The sequence below is a fragment of the Canis lupus genome, chromosome 7 (genome assembly GCF_003254725.2).
Source record: "Canis lupus dingo isolate Sandy chromosome 7, ASM325472v2, whole genome shotgun sequence".
Taxonomy (NCBI): domain Eukaryota; kingdom Metazoa; phylum Chordata; class Mammalia; order Carnivora; family Canidae; genus Canis; species Canis lupus.
The window spans coordinates 33,236,083-33,253,068 of record NC_064249.1 but is presented as its reverse complement, the minus strand read 5'-3'; the positions used below and the strand labels follow the sequence as shown (position 1 = coordinate 33,253,068).

Here is a 16,986-nt window from a genome sequence, read left to right as displayed (position 1 = left end):
TATCAACTGCAAAAAAAAAAAATGTTTTTCTTTACCCACTATATAAGGTCCCCTTCCTTTGATGTTAAATATGAATCAAGTCAGGTTAATCATGCACAATTTCCAGAGTAAATGACATGATACTAGCTTAGGTAATTTTACAGGATCGTGGAATTTGGTAGCTTATCCACTCAGCTCCCTTGTTAATTTTCTTTCAGTCATTTTAAACAAACACAAAAAATTGGAGAAATAAGTTTAAGAGAATCCCACTGAGCTGCACCCTATTCCATGGTTATTGGTGGGAAAAGTCATTTACCCCTTGCTTATCTGTGTGAAAAGAGTAGTGGCATGGGACGGCTGGGTGGCTCAGTGGTTGAGCATCTGCCTTCTGCTCAGGGTGTGATCCTGGAGTCCAGGGATCAAATCCCACATTGGGCTTCCTGCATGGAGCCTGCTTCTCCCTCTGCCTGTGTCTCTGCCTCTCTCTCTCTCTCTCTCTCTCATGTATAAATAAATAAAAATCTTTAAAAAAAAAAAAAAAAAAGATGACTTGGTAGCCCGGATTGAGTACCACTGCTTAAAACCACCCCAGTCTAATAAAGTGTTTGATTCTTATAGATTTCACCATAGGGCCACACTGATCCCTTCCCATCTGGTCTGTCGCCCCAATTTTACTGGTTTCAGTTTAGCCCTGTTTGTCCCAGTTATTCTCTCAAGGTTGCCTTTTCTTCATGTACTAGCACTTATCTCTTGTCCTTTGGATGATAGTCACTTTAACAGGTATGAAGTGATAGCTCATTGGGGTTTTCATTTACATCTCCTTAATGATTACTGATCTTGAACATATTTTCATGTACATGTTGGCTATTTGTATGTCTTTGGAAAAATGTCTATTCAGATCCTCTACCCATATTTTTAATTGGATTGTTTAGTGTTTATTTCATCTGAGTACTGAAAGAACAAACTGCACAATTAGAGAGAGAAAGGTAATCATATCCTGGAAGGTAGGGTGTGTGGAGACATGATTTAGGGGAGAAAAGAACCATGAGTGGTGGAGAGGTGAGAGAGCCCTGATAAGAGAGAGAGGAGAGGGGGAGAGAGAGGAGAAAAGAGAGAGGGTGTGCAACATGCAGGGGACTGCGCAAGAAAAGCGCTTCCCCAAAACCATTGACAGGGAAAATGAGAAGGACTGGTTATCACAAATTTTGATAAACAACAGAGCTCAAAGTCTGAAGTTTTGGAATTCCACACCATCGCCAGGGTGGAGCCTGCCCATTTAGCAGTACTCTTCTGGAAAAGGAGGGCAGATGCCCAAAGTAGACAGTGTGGATCCCCTGGGTCCCAATGGGAGAAACAAGTACCCTTCTTGGGAGTGTACTTGGGAGAGATGGCACTGCCTCTCCGGGGAAAAAAAGAGCAGACAGGCACCATTGTGCTGCTCTGTTCATTAGCATAGGAGCAGAGACACCTGATGAGGGCAGCTAACCTAGATGTTGGCTTTTTGCTGCACTTTACTGTAAACTTTAAGCCCCAGCACATTCATATGACTGCCCTCCTGAGACAAACCAGCACCAGCCATAGGGTGGCAAGACCATCCTCCAGAAGATCAGCAAAGTCCAGGCTACACTGAATCCCTAAAATTTGGAGTTTTGAAAACCAGTTCATGGGCTTGAAATAAAAGAGGAGCACTTCACCACCAGCTTGGCAAACATCTTGGACACAGGATGAAGGCAGGGATCTGAGAGATGCCTGGGACACACAAGGGGAGATTGTTTGCTCCTTTGTGACGGCTTCCTGGACAGTGGCAGGCATGAACTCCCCTCTCTGGGGACGAGAGAGCCGGCTGACATAACTTTTACCCCTGTGCATCAGCACAGATGGACTTCAGTGAGCAGCACTGTTCCCACAATGGAAACTTGAGCCACTTACAACAAGGCCAGCTCCCCTGTGCTCTGCAGATGCTTTTATGGCTAGGGCAAGTGTGTCTGAGATCCAGAGCAGCACAGCAGCCCCCAGCCCCCAACCCCACAGAAGACCAGCACAAACTGAGCACACACACCAAGTCTACCGGCCATAGAGTGCCGCAAAGCTTCAACTCTAATAAAAACAAGATCTAGCCTCTTTTCACAAGCACATCAAAACACACCTAGTTAAAACTTGCCATATGGTGGACAAAGTCCAAACACTCCCCACTGCAAGCAAGGAGAAACTCTGCAGAGGAGTGACCTGAGGGAAAGAGCAACCAAAACACAATAGCAGAGTGTACACAGCATATGCCAGAAATGCTTCCTGAACTGCTGGGTCCTGGTTAGTATATGACCTCTTCTTAACATAGCCATTACTCTCAGGAACCAGGATTATATACAGAAGACAGAGATTTAGACAAAAATGCCAAGATGGAGGAGTTCATCCCAAAAAAAGAACAAGAAAAGGTCACAGCCAGGGATCTAATCGAAAGAGCTATAAGCAATATGCCTGAGCCAGAATTTAAAGAGACAATTACAAGGATACTTAGCTGGGCTTGAGAAAAGCATAAAAGACATCAGGGCATCTCTTCCTGCAAAGATAAAAGACCTAAAAATTAGGCCTAAATAAAAATACTATAACTGAGATGCAAAACTGATTGGATGTAATGACCACAAGGATGGAAGAAGCAAAGGAATGAATAAGTGATATAGAAAATAAAATTATGGAAAATAATAAAGCTCAAAAGAAGAGGGAAAGAAAAACATTGGATCAAGATTGTAGACTTAGGGAACTCAGCAACTATGTAAAGCATAATAACATTCAGATCATAGGAGTCTCGAAAGAAGAAAAGAAGGAGAAAGGGGACAGAAGGCTTATTTGAGAAAATTATAGCTGAAAACATCCCTAATCTGGGGAAGGAAACAGATATCCAAATCCAAGAGGCACAGATAACTCCTATCAGAATAAAAAAAAAAAAAAAAACAGTCCAACACCAAAACATATTGTAGTAAAATTTGCAAAATACAGAAATAAATAAAAAATCTTGAAAGCAGCAAAGGAAAAGAAATCCCCAACCTACAAGGGAAGACAAATCAGGTTTACAGCCAATCTGTCCACAGAAACTTGGCAGGCCAGGATATTCAACGTGCTGAATGGAAAAACATATGCAGACAAGAATACTTTATCCAGCAAGGCTGTCATTCAGAATAGGAGAGATAGTTTCCCAGAAAAACAAAAACTAAAGCAGTTTGTGACCACTAAATCAGTGCTGCAAGAAATATTAAAGGAGACTCTATGAGTGGGAAAGTGAGACCAAAAGCATCAAAGAAAAGAAAGAAACCAAGAAAATTTCCAGAAACAATGACTTTACAGGTAATACAATGGCATTAAATTCATATATATAAATAATCACTCTGAATTAACAAATTAACAAAATGCTCCAATCAAAAGACAGTATCAGGAGTGCATGGGAGACTCAGTTGGTTAAGTGTACAATTCTTGATCTCAGCTCAGGTCGTGATCTGAGAGTCATGAATTTAAGCCCCATGTTGGGCTCCATGTTGCGCATGGAGCCTACTTAAAGAAAAAGACACAGAGTAGCAGAATGGATAAATAAACAAGACCCATCTATATGCTGCCTACAAGAGACTCACTTTAGACCTAAAGACACCTACAGACGGAAAGTAAGAGGATGGAGAAACATTTATCATACTGTTAGATATCAAAAGAAAGCTGGAGTAGCCATACTTAGACAAACTAGATTTTATACCAAAGATTGTAATAAGAGATGAAGGACATGATATCATAATTAAAAGGTCTATCATACAACAAGAAAATATCACAATTATAAATATTTATGCTCCTAACTTGGGAACAGCCAAATATATAAACCAATTAATAACAAACGTAAAGAAATTCATTGATAATAATACAATAATAGTAGGGGACTTCAACACCCCACTTACACCTATGGACAGATCATCAAAGCAGAAATCAACAAGGAAACAATGGCTTTGAGTGACACACTGGACCAGATGGACTTTACAGATATATTCAGATCATTTCATCCTAGCATCAGAGTACGCATTGTTTTAGAGTGCACATGGAACATTCTTTAGCATTTTCCATGTTAGGATGGGTCACAAATTAGACTTCACCAAATATAAAAGGTTGAGATCATACTATGCATATTTTCTGACCACAACACTATGAAACTTGAAGTCAGCTACCATAAAACATTTGGGAAGACCTCAAATATGTGGAAGTTAAAGAACATCCATCCTACTAACAAAGGAGTGAGTTAACCAGGAAATTAAAGAAGTAAACGAAAGTGAAAACTTGACAGTCCAAAACCTTTGGTATTCCACAAAAGTGGTCATAAAAGGAAAGAATATAGCAATTCAGACCTACCTCAAAAAGCAAGAAAAATCTCAAAAAACGCAACGTAAGCTTATAACAAAAAGAGGTAGAAAATGAGCAGTAAATAAAGCCTAAAGCCAACAGAAGGGAAATAATAAATATTAGAAATAAATGAAACAAACACACAAAAACAGTAGCACAGTTAAATGAAACTAGGAGATAGTTCTTTGAAATATTTAATGAAATCGATAAACTCCTAGCCAGATTTACCAAAAAGAAAAGAGAAACGTCCCAAATAAGTAAAATCATGAATAAGAGAGGAGGGAGCACAATCAACACCACAGAAATACAAACAATCATAAGAGAATATTATGAAAAATTAAAGGCCAACAAATTGGGCAATCTGATAGAAATGGATAAATTCCTAGAAAAATATAAACTACCAAAACTAAAACAGGAATAAATACAAATTTTGAATAGACCAATAACCTGCAAAGAAAGTGAACCATTGGGACACCTGAGTGGCACAGTGGTTAAGCATCTGCCTTCAGCCCAAGGCGTGATCCTGGAGTCCCGGGATTGAGTCCCACATCAGGCTCTCCGCGGGGAGCCTGCTTCTCCCTCTGCCTGTGTCTCTGCCTCTCTCTCAGGGTCTCTCACGAATAAATAAATAAAATCCTAAAAAAAAAGAAGAAATTGAACCCTTAATCAAGTATCTCCCAACAAACAAAAGTCCAGGACCAGATGGTTTCCCAAGGGAATTCTACCAAGCATTTAAAGAATAATTAATACCTATTCTTCTCAAACTGTTCCCAAAAATATAGAAATGGAAGGAAAACTTCGAAATCCATTCTATGAGGCCAGCATTAGCTTGATTCCAAGACCAGGCAAAGACTCCAATAAAAAAGAGTATTACAGGCCAATATTCCTGATGAACATGGATGCAAAAATTTTCAACAAGGTGCTAGCAAATCAAATCCAAAAGTACACTAAAAGAATTATTCATCATGATTAAGTGGGATTTATTCCTGAGCTACAAGGATGGTTCAATATTTGCAAATCAATGTGAAATGCCCCATTAATAAAAGAAAGGATAACCACCATATGATCCTCTCAGTAGATGCAGAAACAGCATTTGACAAAGTACAGCATCTGCTCTTGATAAAACCCTCAACAAAGTAGGGATAGAGGGAACATACCACAAGATCATAACGACCATATATGAAAGCCCCACAGCTAATGGTATCCTCAATAGGGAAAAACTGAGAACTTTTCCTCTATAGTCAGAAACAAGACAAGGATGTCAACTCTCACCACTGTTACTTAACATAGTACTGGAAGTCCTAGCCTCAGCAATATGGCAACAAAAAGAAATAAAAGACATCCAAATTAGCAAGGAGGAAATAAAACTTTCACTATTTGTGGATGATACAATACTCTATGTAGAAAACCTGAAAGCTAAAAAATTGCTAGACGTGATACACAAATTCAACAAAGTTGCAGTATACAAAATCAGCATAAAGAAATCTATTGCATTTCTATCACCAGAAAGGAAGCAGCAGAAAGAGAAATCAAGGAATTGATCCCATTTACAATTGCACCAAAAACCATAAGGTACCTAGGAATAAACTTAGCCAAAGCGTTAAAGGTCTGTACTCTGAAAACTATGGAACACTGATGAAAGAAGTTGAAGATGACGTAAAGAATTTGAAAAACATTCCATGTTTATGGATTAAGAGAACAAACATTGTTAAAACGTCTATACTACCCAAAGCAGTTTACACATCTAATGTCATTCCTATCAAAATACCACCAGCAGTTTTTACAGAGCTAGAACAAACAATCTCAAAATTTGTATGGAACCAATAAAGACACCCAATAGCCACAGAAATGTTGAAAAAGGAAAGCAAAGCTGGAGACATCACAATTCTGGACTTCAAGCTATATTACAAAGCTGTTATATCAAGATAATATGGTACTAACACAAAATCAGATACATAGATCAATGGAATAGAACAGAAAACTGAGAAATGGGCCCACAACTAATCCTCAACAATGCAGGAAAGAATATCAGGAAAGAAAAGAGATGGTCTCTTCAACTAATGGTTTTGGGAAAACTGGACAGCAACATACAGAAGAATGAAACTGTATAACTTTCTTACAGCACACACAAAAATAAATTCAAAATGAATGATAGGTCTAAATGTGAGATAGGAAGCCATCAAAATCCTAAAGAAGAACACAGACAGCAACCTCTGTGACCTCGGCTACAGTAACTTGTTGCTAGACATCTGTAAAGGCAAGGGAAACAAAGGCAAAACTTAGCTATTAGGACTTTTATCAAGATAAAAAGCCTATGCACAGCAAAGGAAACAGTTGACAAAACCAAAGGACAACCACCAGAATGGGAGAAGGTATTGCAAATGACATAATATAATAAAAAGGTAGTATCTGATAAAGAGTTAGTATCCAAAATCTATAAAGAATTTTTTGAACTCAATGCACCAAAAAACAAATAATCCAGTTAAGGAATGGGCAGAAGACATGAGTAGACATTTTTCCAAAGAAGACTTCTAGATGCCTAACAGAAACATGAAAAAAATGCTCAATATCACTCATCATCAGGGAAATACAAATCAAAACCATGATGAGATAACACTACACACCAGTCAGAGTGGCTAAAATTAACAACACAGGAAACAACAAATGTTAGCAAAGATGCAAGAAAAGGGAACCCTTTTACACTGTTGGTAGGAATTCAAACTGGTACAGCCACTCTGGAAAATAATAGTAGCTTCCACAAAAGTTAAAAATATAACTACCCTGTGACGCAGCAATTGCACTACTGGGTATTTACCCAAAAGATATGAAAATACAGATTCAAAGGGGCACACAGACCCTAATATTTATACCAGCAGCATCAAACAATAGCCAAATTATAGAAAGAGCCCAAATATCTATCAACTGGTGAATAAAGAAGAGGTGGTATATATATATCCAATGGAATATTACTCAGCCATCAAGAAGGAGGAAATCTTGCCATTTGCAGTGACATGGATGGAGCTAAGCAAAATAAATCAATCAAAGAAAGACAAATACCATATGATTTAAAAAAGTAGGAGACAAACCTGCTCTTATAGACTATTAATTGTAGAAAACAAACGGGTTTGATGAACAGGAGGTAGGTGGGGAACAGGCTAAATGAATGATGGGTATTGAGAAGGGCACTTGTAATGAGCACTGGGTGTTTTATGTAAATGATGAACCACTGAATTCTACTCCTGAAACCAATATTACACTGTATGTTAACTACCTAGAATTTAAATAAGAACTTGATTTTTAAAAAAAGAAACTCTGCCTTCTTTCCCCCTTCTGACTTCTGTGATAAACTGAGATATGAACTACTGTGTGATAAGAGAATAGAAGACAACATTGTAATTTTTCTTTCTGTAAGAGGAAGAATAAGTGTGAAACTCTTGGTTTTCAAAGGAAGAAAATTGAGTAGGGACCTCATTAGAAGTCAGACTTCTTTCTGATAGACTCACATCAAGCATCACCATTTGCAAGACTGATGGTGTATATACAGAGTGTCAGAATAATTCAGACTGTTGTGTAGTTCTGAGCAGGACAGGGAGAGCCCTGAATTTGAAGTAAAAACCTTGAATCTCTGCTTGCTTCCTAGCTGTGTGCATTCAGGCAAGTCATTCACTTTCCTGAGACTCGATCCCTTTTGCCTCTTTTACCTGTCTCTCAAGATCCTCACAGAATAATACCACAGAATGCCCTAGCTCTCTGTAACTCTGTCATTCTTTGTACTAATGTGTAAAGTACTATACAAACACAAGGAAGCATCGTTGTTAATCATGTTGATTAGTATTACCAATTTTTACTCCTTTAGTGACTTAGCTGAGGACTTATCTTTTCTTGAACTAGCTTGAACAAGCCCTTAAAAAATATTAAGATCTTGAGGGTTTTTTTGGCAATATATATTTTGTGTTCTTAATTCATATTTTTCCCTTCAAGATACATACTTTCCCAAATTATGTACATATATCCCTCCAATTTATAAACAATGTTTTAAAAATTGATCATATCCTGGGGGAATTTGTACTTTGGCTGGGAAAACATGATGTTACATTGACAATAATAAGAAAATATCTATATTAACCTGAATGTTCATATTGGGGGCTTTAGAAGGGAAAGAGATCTCAATCCAGTTTCATGGGGCTGGAGCAGTCTAGGCTAGAGTGGGCAGGAGGAGGCAAGGCACTTTCCCAGAGGGAGAACATTGCAGTTAAAGCATATTCCACAACAGTATTTCATGTGGGACTATAGAGAGAATGCTATATATATTTTTAATTTAAAAAGGTGTTTATATGCTTTCTTAGTTTTGTGAATATAGAACTGGCATGTTTAATTTTTGAAAACTGGAAAATCAAAGAAGTATGTAAAAATAATACCTTCCAATTTCCACTCAAGAAATACATCCCTTTAACATTAGGGTGAAAAGTCTTCTAAATATTTTCATACACACACACACACCTTGGAATATTTTTCTATTTGTGTAGATTTGTAAGTTCTTCAGTAAGATTTTATAATATTTTTACATATTTATTCTTTTTTGATAATGTAAATGTTTTTTTAAATCCAATTTCTAACATTATTGATATTGCAGAGAAAAGTTACTATTTTTATTTATCTTTTATCTAGACACCTTATCTTTTTTAAATTCAAGAAGTTTTATCCTATACTCTGTTGGGTTTTTCAGACATAGTATTCAAACTGCCAGCACAAAAAGAGAATTTTATCTCTCTTCTGTTTCATTATAATTTTTAAAATTTTTAATATATTTCAAATCATTACATAATTATGACTTCTAATTATAGTGAAAATAGCTTTATAATTTCACCAGTAAAATGGAATTTGTTTGGCATTTTGGAAAACAGTTCATATTATTTTGGGGTAGGTTTTTTTTCATCTGGATATCCTTTTCATTTATATATTGATCAAAGTAATACAGAAAAATGCAAAATGAAAAATGATCAAAATGTTTGTATTAAAGAAATGAGTCTCCTGAGATATGTAAATGTACTTCCAATTTTTACTTCCTGGAGGGAGCCGTCTTTCTTACTTTTTTATGTATCTTCTAGTATTACTTTCATTTTAAATGTAACCTATTTGTAGTGCTATTTCTTGATTCTCGAAATAGATTTATTTATTTATTTATTTATTTATTTATTTATTTATTTATTTTAGAAAAAAAGCATGAGAGCATGAGCAGGAGGGGCAGAAGGAAAGGGAGGGAGAATCTCAAGCAAACTCTATGATGCAGGGCTCAAACTCACAACCCTGAGACCACCACCTGAGCCAAAACCAAGAGTTATTTAACTGACTGCCATCCAGGTGCCCCTTGATTTTTTATTTCAAATATTACCTGCTTAATTACTGTGTGGAATATGAGTCATTACCTGTCTCCTGTCACTCCTTCTCCTCTCTGCTGTCCCCTCCCACAATAAGCATGTACTTCTTCTCTCCTGAGACTCCCAGTAGAAGTTTATCATTCTATCATCTTTTGTTGTTGCTGTTGTTGTTGTTAAGTCAGTATTTACTTTTTTCACTGAATTTTATTAACAACTGGGCTATGTACAGCAATCACATTTCCTCTTGTGCAACCTTTTTTTTTTGTTTTCATTCATAATCCTATGCAAACTTGTATTAAATCATCTCAAAACACTAACACATACCCTTACCACAATCTGACACATCAAGTATACTGTACATCCTATTTACTGTTTCCTGGAGATACTCTTTGTGGATCCCTCCCTTGAGCTCCATCCTGGGGAGTGTTCCCCAAGCACTCTGGGCCTATTACACAGGGACATGTCCTCACCATCCTGTTGGGAATTTGGTTTGCTTCTGTCTTATGCAGGATCTTCTACATTTATTTTTCTTTTTTCTTTCTTCATTATGGTGGAGGCCATTCTCCGGTCTTTGTTAGATATACAAATGTATTTACTCTGAGACTACTTCCTAGCCTTTGTCATTACTGTTAAAATATCTGGTATAAATCATAGTAATTTCTGTATATTATCATTTCTATAAGTTTGCCTTCTCTGAAAGCTTTTAGGATCTTGTGTTTTCTAGTGTTCTGAAAAGTTTTCATATTTGTTTGGGTCTTTTTTTATTTCTTGCCCAGGGACTGATAGACTTTCATCATTTAGAAATGTATACCCTTTGAAAATAAATAAAATAAAATGTATGCTCTTAGGTTCTTGGAAATTTTGCTTCATAATCTAATGTATAACTTCTTCCTGTCTGATTTTGGTTCTCTCTGGAACTCTCATAATTGGATTTTGAGTATCTTAGGAAAATCTTTTAACTTCATACTTTTTCCTGCTCACATTTATCATACTTTTTTTCTACTTTGAGACATCTTTTTTCCTCCCTTTGAGACTAAGATATTAGCTCCCACAATAGATCCTTCATGCATCAAATTTTCAATGATTGTTTCATTTATATATTGATCAAAGTAATACAGAAAAATACAAAATAAAAAATTATCAAAATGTTTGTATTATAGAAATGAGTTTCCTGAGCTATGTCAATGTACTTCCAATTTTTACTTCCATTTCTTTAGGTTCATTTTATGTTGTAAGCTACTGCATTTGAACTTGTAGATCACTGTTTCAGTTTTCAGCTTTGCCAGTCCCTTAGTACATTGCCTTCATGAAATTAGTATTTTGGATCTTTTTGATTTCTAAGAACATTTCTTTGTTCTTAAATTATTCTTTTGAAATCTCTCTCAAATGTCCTTAAGAATCCATTTCTTCCTTTAATCGGCCTCAACGATAGCCATATGCTTTTTATACTTGACATGCTTTCTCTTAGCTGTCAACTTGTGCTAGATGAAATGCCGTGTTCAACATAAGCAGGCCTGTCACCTCCAAAGCCTGACAGATTACGCTCTGGATCCTCTGTCACTACTAGAGCAGTAAGATAAGGTAAATAGAGTGATTCGGGCTTTGCCAAGAAAGCAAACTTCCTCCAAAGCTACCAGGTCACCATCCACTCAGAACTGTAACAACACTGGGCTCTGACGGGCCTTCAATGAGCACCCTCACCAAAACAGAAGCCTTACAAGCAGTCTTCATTCCCTGCTCTCCATGTTGTGTCCATGTAAATAGTCATTTGAACTCAGCAGAGAGGCATTAGAGAGAGGAAGCCAAAGCATTTGCTCTGGATATCAACCTCCAGAACTTACCATGTTTTAGGATAAGTGATGAGCCATTGTAGATCATGTTTTTGCTTATCTGTTTTGAGTGTGGGATTTTTCTTTATTATGGGTAATCAAGGAAGTATAACTTAAGTGAGTTTTATTTTTAAGCATAATTTTTAATTTTAAGCTTGATGGTTCCTTAAATCAGCCATTCCTATAGATAGCTTGCCTGTTAAACTATGAGGCAATAGTCAAAGCACAGAATTTCCTTAGAAGCAGAATATTCTAACCTTAGAAAAAATATAGGGAGGGAAGAGACAACACATAGGAGCTCCCCTGTTGAGTCTGAACCTGTGGACTAAAAGCAAAGTATCAAAGGCAACCTATGAAAAATTCCACAACATGGTCTTGACAATATTTGAATAGAGACGTTAAAAATAAAAATGAAACATGCCCTGAATATTCACTTTTTTTATGAGCAGAACATGTAACTGATTATCTTACAGTTTTTGTGAACATCACTCACTGAACTCACTGAATGATCTGAAAGCAGAACATATGTCATAACAGCTGACTTTTACCCTTTGGTGTTCCCTTTAGCCTTGAAGCTCAATGGATTCCAAAATGTTACTCATTAAACTGGTAAAACTGTGCTGGCTTTATTAAAGCTCCCCAAAATGGGCTATGACCTTTTTCACTGCTCACACAAAGAAATATATTCAGAAGAAGTGCTTGATCGATAAGACAATTTCTGCTACAAATTTTGCTTTCAGGATACATCCGAAAACCTTTCCAGAAATCTATAATTATTGATATTAATGCATTTCCTCTTGATATACACTTGGGGTTCATTAATAATCTGTTCAAAAGCTGGTGATAGACTCATTTTTATAATGCTATTAAGGATAGGTACACATATGATAAAATATTTAAGAATAAGACAGTGGTAAACACTAGTTTCAGAAGAGTTGTTGCATCAGAGGAAAGTGGCAGGGATGGGGGATCAAACATAAACACACAGATGTTAAGGCAGGATTTCTCACCCTTGCGGCTGTTGACGTTTTGGGCAGGATAGGTCTCTGTTGTGGGGGATTGTGTATTTCAGTATGTTCAGCATCCCTGAACTCTACCCACTTAGATGCTAATAGCACTTGACTTGCTAATTGTGACAACCAAAAACACCTCCAGATATTGCTGCATGTTCTTGGGAGCAGGGAAAGAGAATCACCACTGATTGAGAAGTACTGCTTTAATCAGAGTGGTGATGTTCTGATTTTTAGTAATATAAGGTGGAAGGTTCACAGGTGTCCATTTGTATATGGTACTTCATTATTATAAGTTCCATATATTCTCTTGAATATTTAAATGTTATATCATAAAATGTCCTAAAGCTGAGGATAATCTTGCAGCAGGTGACTTTCTGGAAAGAAACCTGAAGATAGAGTTTCTGTTTGATCTTCATCGTGATGATTCATAAAGAATTTGGAACTTTATTTTTTACTTATAACCATGCTGTACTAGCATACTTCCTATTGTGTCATTATGATGAGTATTTGACAGGATGTTTATTTTAAATCTTCAAAATTTGAAACATTTAATCTTGCAATTTGGGCAACCGGCTCTTGCTAAAAATTACATAGCTTTTAGGCCAGAGCGGAATATTTTAGTCAAATATTAAAAATATACATATAAAGCCCACAAGACTTCCAGAGTTATGTGTGCACAAAATAAAGTACAATCTCATCTGATTAATATCATAAGAATAAGTTAATAGAAAAACAGAACCCTTCTAAAACCAGCTTAAATAAGAAGGAATTTATTCTAAGTATTGAGAGGAGCTCAGGGTAAGAAGTGATGCTTTGTTGGGGGATGGGACTACCACATACTATCCTCCCTCACTGGCTCATTTTCATTCTCCTTTCTTGGAGGGATGTTGTCTTTTCAATCCTCTCCTTCAGTATCTCTTGCTCTTTCCTTAAAGCTTGTCTTCTCTTCATTCATGTGGACTTGGACAGTCATGGCAGCCTCCATCTGTGTGTCTCTCCAGCACAGCTTCTTTACACTAACTTACTTTGTGACTCAATATTGAGAATATCAGACAGCCCAGGTGGCTTAGCGAGTGAGTGCCGCCTTCAGCCCAGGGTGTGATCCTAGAGTCTCTGGATCAAGTCCCACATCGGGCTCCCTGCAGGGAACCTGCTTCTCCCTCTGCCTGTGTCTGTGCCTCTCTCTCTGTGTGTCTCTCATGAATAAATAAATAAAATCTTAAAAATAAATAAATATAATAAATAAATCTTTAAAAATATATTGAGAATATCATATTGGCTCAGCATAGGTCAGGTGTCTACACTTAGTCTAATTAACTGTGGTCAAATAGAGACTAAATAGTCTTACATGGTACCTTGACCATCTTATTCTGCATCATGTGGGTGCATCTGGCACTCTAAGAAGAGGATATTGCCTGGAAAGAAATGATGCACATCTCATCTACATCTAACACTAACTAACAAAAATATCCTGTGAAGATTCTGTTTCCCTTCCATGAGAAAGACCAAAAGAGAGCTGCTAGATATATGGGAAATACATCTGTGCTATCTAAATCTAAGCATAGGTAGAATTTAACTCTTATCCATAGTAAAATTAAAAATTAAATTTATCAACCAGATGTCCTCTAAAGTTGCTCATTTTCCCTTAGAGTCATCTTCCTTATGTGTAAGCATATGTGAACATTCCAAGGCTAAACCTCTCCAGAAGCCCTAACATTCTATTTTGAGAACACTCGTTTTATATTAATCTAGAGAGAACACATCCCTGGAGCTTCCAAATCGAAATGATAAATAATTCTTTAGCAATTTTAGATTGGAATGAGATGATGAATTAACTAGTGTTCAAGAAATGTCTAATTTTATTCGTGAATTTTTTTTTTTTTTTTAGAGAGGGAGGGAGCAAGAACATGCAAGTAGTGGGGGCTGGCAGGAGGAAAGGGAGAGAGAGAATCTTAAATCTGACCTGATTTCAATCTCATGACCCTGAGATCATGACCTGAGCCAAAATCAAATCAGTCACTTAACTTACTGAGCCACCCAGGAACCTTTGTGAAATTATTTCTGATCAAAATTTGAATATACAGATTTTTAGGTTGATGATAGTGAAAGAGAATTACAAACATAGTCATGTCCTCAAAATCATGTAATAGGGAAAGTTGGAAGGATGGTCCCCACGGGTCTGCAGTGTAGGAAGGTAGAAATGGCTTTGTCATCCACAGCTGCATCACACAATAAGGTACTCTGACAATAAAGCAGATTAAGGTCTCTGGAAAAAAAGCAATGCTATAGGTGAGATGGTTATCCATTCCACTAAATGGGATATGGGACACATCTATGATAAGCAAATTTAATGCTGTCCAGTCTTCTTAGAGGAAGGCTTTTGAGAATACACACATTTTGTAAATGTATGCTTATGTAGCCAACTTGATTCTCCAAAGTAATAACATTAATTTCCAATTCATTGTGATATTATATTTTTTACTTTAAATAATTTTAATTAATAAATTTTAGCCACTGTTTTTATTTTCTCTGTTAATAAATTTCAGTGGCATATTTTGTTCATTGTAATTATGCACAAAATAAAGTAACAATGTTTTCTGGCTAATATGGTAAGAATAACAATTTTGGTAAAATTGTAAAGATGCAAACACCCTGAAAGTAGGGGTATTGTCTTAAATTTCAGCAGAGCATCTCTGTTAAAGCAGTTGTAATTCACAGTTTGGGATTTCTTGATTTTTTTTAATGTCTTACTTTTCCATGAAGGATATAAAATATGGGGACTGGCTATATCACTTCAGCTTGATCAGTGCAACCAGTTTGGACCCAACCTACCACCACCACCATGGTAGCATGCTTGTAGCTTTCTTAAAGACTTAATTGGAACTTTTACATATCATGAGAGTATTTTATAAGCAACTATAAAAACAAGGACATGTTTTTGATTTATCACTTTTGGCATCTAGAAACACTGTTTGGGATTGCTAATAACTCCTATCAACCATCAGTTAAACAAATAGATGATTGGACTGAAATGGAAGGGTCTCCAGAGATTCAGAAGCCCCCCCTCCCCACCTTGCAGCTGCTAGCCAGTGGCCCTGGTGTGCCATGGTTCCTTTGATGAGCATCTCTTTGGCATCCTGGGGCCTCTGCACAGTGGGTCATGAGCTGTGAACAGGCTGAAGGAATAGTTTTTCCTATTAAAAATCAAATCTAGGAAAACAAAAATTGGTTAATCAAACTTAAGTCACTACATTTCTTTTTCTTCTTTTTTTTAGCCTAAGAATCTTTTATTTTTTTTAATAAATTTATTTTTTATTGGTGTTCAATTTGCCAACATATAGAATAACACCCAGTGCTCATCCCGTAAACTGCCCACCTAAGTGCCCGTCACCCAGTCAGCCCCACCCCTACCCCCCCACCCACCTCCCCTTCCACCACACCTAGTTCGTTTCCCAGAGTTAGGAGTCTTTCATGTTCTGTATCCCTTTCTGATATTTCCCACTTATTTTTTCTCCTTTCCCCTTTATTCCCTTTCACTATTTTTTATATTCCCCAAATGAATGAGACCATATAATGTTTGTCCTTCTCTGATTGACTTATTTCACTCAGCATAATACCCTCCAGTTCCATCCACGTCAAAGCAAATGGTGGGTATTTGTCGTGTCCCGGCGTTGAAGTCATTACATTTTCAACGCTGTTAAAAAGATGTATTTATTTGAGTCAAACCAGCTTTTAAAGATATTTTATAATCTTATAAGTCTGTAATATTTAAAAGACGGCTTCATAAAAATGTATGTAACCATCTTTGCTAACATCGGGGAACCCAGGTGGCTTAGTCAGTTGAGCGTCAGACCTTTGGGTCAGGTCATAATCTCATGGGTTGTGGAATCAAGCCCCATGTCAGGCTCTGTGATCAGAGGGGACTCTGCTTGAAGATTCTCTTCCTCTGCCCCTCCCCCTATTTACATGCGAGTGTTCTCTCTTTCTCAAATATATAAATCTTCAAAATTCTAGCATAACACTAGGAAATAAACTCAAATCTAGTTTGTGCACATAATACTCCTGCACTAAGTTGTGCATTAAAAACGTTAGTGATTAATTATGTTTTATAGTCAGAGAACATTAGATTTTAATCATATTTTAATACATAAAAAAGATAGTAGGATGAGGATAGTCTTTGTAACCAATCAACAAAGATATTTTAAATGCACATAAAATAAATTATTTTAAGCTAAACATTGGATAATATGCATGTAATAAACAGGAACATGTTGGGTATGACTATATATCTGTTAGGTAAAATTAAGATAGAAGCATATATTTTTAGAGATAGATGGAGGGTAGATTGATAGAAAAACAGATCATCATCATCTTAATGGGAAAGTGGTATTCCACAAACCATATGCAGGCAAAAACATT

The 16,986-nt window shown here is 36.6% G+C and overlaps 1 protein-coding gene and 1 long non-coding RNA gene across 12 annotated transcripts in view; one reads left to right on the top strand and one right to left on the bottom strand.

Annotated features, from left to right (window-relative positions):
- The window catches only part of PLD5 (phospholipase D family member 5), a 408,683-nt gene that overhangs the window by 254,442 nt on the left and 137,255 nt on the right, over window positions 1–16,986 (top strand). The gene's annotated exons all lie outside the window — the stretch shown is intronic.
- Window positions 1–16,986, bottom strand: part of LOC118355339 (uncharacterized) — a 50,926-nt gene that overhangs the window by 24,183 nt on the left and 9,757 nt on the right. For 4 of the 8 annotated variants that reach the window (XR_004817659.2, XR_004817660.2, XR_004817658.2 and 1 more), the window contains 2 exons: window positions 15,640–15,777; window positions 14,418–14,833 (listed from right to left, as the gene is read on the bottom strand). This is a non-coding gene — a long non-coding RNA (uncharacterized LOC118355339). Of the gene's footprint in view, window positions 1–14,417; window positions 14,834–15,639; window positions 15,778–16,986 lie in introns of those variants that run through there. The other 4 variants (XR_007411955.1, XR_007411954.1, XR_007411956.1 and 1 more) reach the window with 3 other exon arrangements.